Raw genomic sequence first — 7,336 nt, 5'->3', positions numbered from 1 at the left:
TACTGTAGGCAGTAAATTCAATTTGGTTAGCGCAAAAAAAGGAATGAAAGATTTTGCGAAAACCAATGGTAGTTCCGATTGGGAATTCCTCTCGAGAAGCTGAATATGAATTTCTACGCGCAAACTTGTTTTGAAAAATGAGCAAATGTTTCCCTGCAAGTAACACCTGTGTGAAAAGGATTAATAGGTGGCTGTAGCAAAAAAAATAGTGTATCAAAAGAAAAAAAAACAGACTGCAATTTTTTTTTGCGCATGGTCTGCGTATACACTTTTCGAGATCCTTATAAACTGACGCTTTCACGGTTTATTTCTGTATAGTTCTGGATTTTATGTGAAGATTCCTACAGTGCTAGGCACTACGTCAGTATTATGTATAACAGAAAGGCAATTGAAGGAATTGAAATTGAAAAGGAAATCGAATTGAACGTTTGTTTGTTTGTTAATATAGCAGTACAGCTTTAGTTCAAAAATTTGTAGATAGTTTTTGAAAAAAACTTTGCAGTAATAATTCAGGAAAAATTTTAATTTGCCGATGAGATCCGGTATAAATTTTTGAAATAATGCAAACAACTGTTGAAACTCTGATATTCAAATAAGGATCCTCAGTCAATAATATCAAGTAAAATATAGGTGTAGTATTTCAGCAAATTTTGTTGATTGAAGCACGCAGCAGTGTTTTGAAAATACCTGTCTTGATCATTAGAAATTTAGCTCAATGAACTAAGTTTGAAGATAGAGTAAGATATAACTGGGCTATTTGTTTTTAGATTTCATATTAAGACTCAATAGAAACGTACAGAATAGCACAGCACAAGATTTGTTTGAAAGATTTTTTGGTTTATTGCTGAGAAAATAGACTTCTCAATTTTTGCGAACAGCCCCCGCTAACAGCTATAACCATTTTTTATCATGCTCAATCGGAACTAAAGTTTATGATTTAAGGTAATTTTAAGCTCTGAAAGTGTACCGTTCGTGAATAGGCTCAAAATAAACAAAAAGAAAGTAATCATTTGCTAAACATCCTTAAAAACTTAAAATTTAAGTTTAATGTAATTTGTGTAGACATTATATGTATAAAACGGACTGCAGTGAAGAAATACTAAATAGTTTTCCAGGTTTACTTCCTGATAATTCTCTCAGACTGTGGAGTTTGCTACTAACATGAGTTTAAATATACCAGCAACTTAAAATTTGAGGAATTACTTAAATTTCATTGCAGATATAGCTAATCAGAAAAACATATTAATTAGGTAAGCAATAAGAGTGACATTGAGCAGCGTAGTTTGTGGTGGAATCCAATTTTTTTTGCTATAAAAAGAAAAGGGAAATTGCCTCGCAACTTAATTAACTCAACAGAAAATGAGGAATGAAGTACAGATATTACTGTAGGCAGTAAATTCAATTTGGTTAGCGCAAAAAAAGGAATGAAAGATTTTGCGAAAACCAATGGTAGTTCCGATTGGGAATTCCTCTCGAGAAGCTGAATATGAATTTCTACGCGCAAACTTGTTTTGAAAAGTGAGCAAATGTTTCCCTGCAAGTAACACCTGTGTGAGAAGGATTAATAGGTGGCTGTAGCGAAAAAAATAGTGTATCAAAAGAAAAAAAAACAGACTGCAATTTTTTTTTGCGCATGGTCTGCGTATACACTTTTCGAGATCCTTATAAATTGACGCTTTCACGGTTTATTTCTGTATAGTTCTGGATTTTATGTGAAGATTCCTACAGTGCTAGGCACTACGTCAGTATTATGTATAACAGAAAGGCAATTGAAGGAATTGAAATTGAAAAGGAAATCGAATTGAACGTTTGTTTGTTTGTTAATATAGCAGTACAGCTTTAGTTCAAAAATTTGTAGATAGTTTTTGAAAAAAACTTTGCAGTAATAATTCAGGAAAAATTTTAATTTGCCGATGAGATCCGGTATAAATTTTTGAAATAATGCAAACAACTGTTGAAGCTCTGATATTCAAATAAGGATCCTCAGTCAATAATATCAAGTAAAATATAGGTGTAGTATTTCAGCAAATTTTGTTGATTGAAGCACGCAGCAGTGTTTTGAAAATACCTGTCTTGATCATTAGAAATTTAGCTCAATGAACTAAGTTTGAAGATAGAGTTAGATATAACTGGGCTATTTTTTTTTAGATTTCATATTAAGACTCAATAGAAACGTACAGAATAGCACAGCACAAGATTTGTTTGAAAGATTTTTTGGTTTGTTGCTGAGAAAATAGACTTCTCAATTTTTGCGAACAGCCCCCGCTAATAGCTATAACCATTTTTTATCATGCTCAATCGGAACTAAAGTTTATGTGACGCTTCGTTGGACAGTTGAATAGGCATTGGGAAAAACAGCGAGCTTTTTACTATAATCGAAAGCATTTTAATTGTCTTTCTTAGAATAAACAAAAATAGAATAACTGAAGACTTTTTAGGGTTCTTTTATAAAAAACAAGAGTTTTATCATACTTTTCTTGTAGAATCAAACTCACACGTGCAAAACTCAAGTTTGTTGTTTTTTAATTTAACTTTTAAAGATATTCTGCAAGGAAAATGAGTACTGAGAACTAAGTTTTCCCTGATTTTTCCCCAAATAAGGAGCCCATCATGAGGACTATTGGAAATTGTTTAAAAAACCGAAAGGGCATGTAAGCAAAATATCCATATTTGGACAATCTAGATGCATGTGTTGGCACCAGGATTGAGGAATAAAAAACATGAAATTTTTGCATCCTGAAGGAAACATAGTAATTGAACTGCGGAACTCCTGTCTCCTCAAGGAAACATTTGCATAAGATAAGGTGCAACTCTGATTGACCTTCTATCTCTACAATTGCATTTTTGCTTTTAGTAAAAATGCTATAATTGAAACCACACTTATCTTATGCTGATAAAAATCGGATGTTTTTGAGCACCCTTAGGGACAAAAAAACGATGAGAGCGATATTTACGAGGCTGAAGAACAGCGGTTTGTTAGTCGACAGTTTTGTGAGAGTTCGATACAGGAAGTTAAGACGTGAGTTTAACTTGCTTGGTTCAAGAGTGGTATATGAGAAGTGCAAAACCTTTTGACTCTATGATAAGTTGAATTAATCTGACTTAGTTTTATCGGGATTTCTCCAACTGTTGTAAGTTATTTTGGGTTATTTTTTGATTTTTCGTTTCAATTAAGGTTGTAATTTTTGAATATTTTCGTTACTCTTCTGCAGATGTTGAAGTACCTACCTGTACCTAGCTGTTTTGATTTTTATACTTCAGTAGAGAGATAATTTTACTCCTTGGTTTAGATTTTAATTATTACGTGCATCAGGCATTCCTTAAACAGAGAGCAACATTATTTGGGGACAGAACAGCACACTCCCAACAAGTAGACGAACCACCAAACAAATCTTTTGTTATTTTTGAAGATTTTGCAAGTTTTGATCACATATTTTCATAGTCGCAGTGACTAGCAATGTTTGACCAAAACTAGTATTCTAGTTCCCGAACTAACAAGTAACATTTTAAATCAGAACTTAAAATTAATTCTTTTCTTTTTTGTTATAAACTCTGGTGACACTGGTTTCATGGTTTTTGTTATAAACTCTGGTGACACTGGTGCAAAGCAACAAAGAAGTTAAAAAAACTCAATTTGGATAAACAAATCCGGATGAAGTCTTATGCGGATGAAGTATCATCAATATCAATGCGGATGAAGACTCATCTCTATTAGTTTCATATGATTGTGCTTATTTTTATACGTTTGATCTTGTACACTTACTTTATGTAAAAGAGTTTTTACAGCACAATACTAAAGGAATTAAGTGTCTGATCCAAAAATAGTCGCCAGTAAATTAACAAACGATAGACTTATAAACCATTTTTGAAGTAAAATTCACTTCACGTTGAAACTTAAGTGCCAATTCCTTGCAGAAGTTTGTAGTTGATTATCGCCTCAAACTGTTTCCAAAAAAGAGCAGTTAATTCACGAATACTTACTGCATCAACAGCCTGAATTATCAGATTTGGTTTTTAATTTTGGGTCTTTACTTTTATCTGCATTCGGACCGCTACTTGGAAGTAAAATCACTGGTAACAGAAAACAAGCCGCATTAAGCAATCTGTTTTGCCGATCAAAATTCTCGAGTCAAGCTTTGATGATGTTGCAAAGATGGGGACTGAGTCGATAAGTTTTGTAGGCCTGGTCCGAATCTCCAGATGCCGTTCTGCGTGGATCAATTGTTATTGATGATCAGTTCATTGTTAATTTATCTACGGAAAACATTTGAAAATTTTATTTGCTGTAATGTCCACACTTTATCGCTGCCTTCTTCTTTGGATTTTTTTCGTACACTCAACAAAATCATGTAAGAGATTTTTTTAGAGACAAGGAGGCTCAGAAATGTGTGTTCGCTCATAAAGTTCCGAACCCGCTCATCCGCATTTTTGACAGCACTATATTGGTGAGATCAGCCATTATTAAAAAGCAAGCCAAGAGAACAGCAAAATCAAACAACAATAGCAACAAACATTAATTACATCCAAAACCTTATGTCCATTTTAAAAAACACTCATTAACCAGGTCAACAAAGTCAGGTAAAACTGAAACTAAACAAAATAACTTGTATTTGACTAGAAAAGATATGGGACCACTCCATAACGAGGTAACAATAAACAAAAAGAACAAAAAAGTTGCAAAGTTGAAAAAATTGGCTTAAGTTTTTAAAAAAAATTAATTTCAAAGGAATGAAAACCGTTAGACAGCAGTTGAAGACATCTAACATGTTTATGGTCACATAAACCTCTATAGGGGGGCATTATGACCTGTTATCATTCATTTTTGTAAGCGGTTACCAAAAGAAGAACAAATAGAGAAAACAAGGAAAAATTCAATTAAGAACAGCATGAAAGCGCTGTCGAAGCCGTAAAGCCATATTTCCCCCCCAAAAAATGTCAATTGAGACTTCTTCGAATGCCAATAATGTGGTATGCGAGCTCTCATTAATGACATTAGAAAACAATTAATAGATATTGTACACTAGCACCAACCCTTGTCGTAAGTCACTTGCTGTTAACGAGACTAAGTAACAAATAGACAAAAAGAAGACAAAAATGCGAAGTTGAAAATTGTTTTTCTTAAAAAAATTTTGAAAACAATCGCTTTCAAAGTCAAGAAAGCCATCAGCTATCTACTCAAATCAGAATATAGACATATTTATTCCTATATAAAAAACCAATGAAACCTATCATTATCCAGGAAACTCATACGACTAAAAAGACAAAATAAAAAAGGACTTATAGAAACAAAAGTAAAAATTTTAATTCAATTCTTCGAGAAAGGTGTGTCAAAGCCGTTAAAACCTTAATTTATGTCTTAAAGGACTTATATATTTATTTTCAATAATTCTTTATTTTGAACGCCAATTAAGTAATATGTGAGCCGCCAGTAATGTGATAGTGTATACAAAAAAAACGTGAACAATGGGCCCATGCTTAAAAGTAAAGAGAACGGTGAAATCTAGTAGTATCAAAGATGGAAAACAAAAACCTAACGGCTAGAACCGTGAACATATTGAGTTTCAATTCAGTAGAAAGAAGAGGAGGATGAAGCTTTTTTTGTTGGCTGACATTGAACTTCAAGTTGACCAAATTATGACAGTAATAGTGGCATAGTTCAATAAGCCATTGTTTATTTAAAAATCAAACAACTGGAAAAGTCAAAACGACCACAATCTTTCGAGTAAAGATGTAGATAATTTATGTTGGAATTGTTTAAGAAGCCAAATGGACCTATCAAGAGATTGTTGAGCTTTGATTTGAATTGTTCTGTTCTCTAAGTAACATAAAGAAAGACCGGAATCGTCTTGAAAAAGACCGACTGATTACAATCGATTTATATTTGGATTGTAACAGTCCAAGATTGCACCAAAATCAGCCCTGCTACTGCTGTTTGTATATTACGAACGATCAATTAATTCAAACGTTTTAGACCTAGATAATTTATTAGTTAAACGATCGAAAATAAATGCTGCGGTTTTGATAATCAAAGAGGAAAAATAGCGGAAAATAGCAAACTTTTAATTCCAGACTACTTTCAATGAAAAAGAAGTAGGAATAGCTCCCCTTGTAGCTAAAAATTGTGGTAGTTGTTTATGGGTGCTTATTTCCGGCAAATTTAATCAAAGTGAACTAAAGAAGCCTATTTTGGGCAATTTTTCTCAAAAAAAGGCTGAATTTTGAAATATCAAAATGGTCATCGAAAATTTTCTGCCTTTAACAATAAGATCAACAGTACCATTGCTAACAATTTTTGCTTATTCCAGCGAAATCGATGAAATTTTAGGATTTAAAACCCGAAAAATGTGAATAAAATTAGCGCATATCGGTCTAAATTTTCACAAAACTTGAAGCACGATAGCTCGCTCTAGGAAACGAATTTCAAAAAAATAGTTCTTATTCCATATTGTACGATGGATGGGCGTTTTAATGATACCGCTCACAACTCTACGATGAATATATCTATCGGTCAAAATTGACTGCTATAAAAACCATTTGAGTATATAGTTCCTCCCCCCTCATAGGGGCTGGAAAGAAAAAAAAGTTAATTTACTGATGAGAGTGTACTAATTATGTGATGAAATTTTTTTGATTGATGATGAAATGTATTTAGGCTCAATTATTTTTTCAAAACTGGTTTTACCTGTACTCAAACAAAATAACAATACTCCTGTACTGGTTATACCTGTACTCATACCTGAACTCAAACAAAATAACAATTTTTTTTTCAAAATAGAGAAGAGTGTTTCAAGTAACTTTGATTGCTAGTTGTTGGTTTTATTAAGGAGAACTGACGTCACAGCATCAGCGTGTGACACAATAGGAATCACTGCATCCATTTTAAAAGGAAACACCGCAAAAAACCAACAGATCACTGAGATCATGTGAATTTTGACTATACCAGTATTTTATACGCACAGATCAATTTTCGCAAATTCATTGAAATATGAAAGCAAATGAGTGTTTCAGTAAAATCTAAAATGTCTTTAAAAAACGACTGCTCAAAAATGCCAATTTTTCAGATATTGTTAAAGGACGAATTTTATTAAAGAAGTTAAGTTTTAACATGTTGTTTGTTTTTTGGTTTTTTGAAGAACGGGTTCTTCTAATCTTGCATCTAACAATAACGGCGTTTTTTCCAATTAGGAATTTTTAAGACCTTTATTGCGTGATACTCATAATAGGCAAGAATAATGTACGGCAAGATACGGCAAGAATAATGTAAGATAACTTTCAAATTGGACCCAAGCCATACATTTTTGATAATCCTTTTTGTGGCTTTATTTGATCGGCAGAT

This window comes from Convolutriloba macropyga, chromosome 3 (genome assembly GCF_964194025.1).
Source record: "Convolutriloba macropyga chromosome 3, txConMacr16.3, whole genome shotgun sequence".
Taxonomy (NCBI): Eukaryota; Metazoa; Xenacoelomorpha; order Acoela; family Convolutidae; genus Convolutriloba; species Convolutriloba macropyga.
This window is presented reverse-complemented; position numbering follows the sequence as displayed.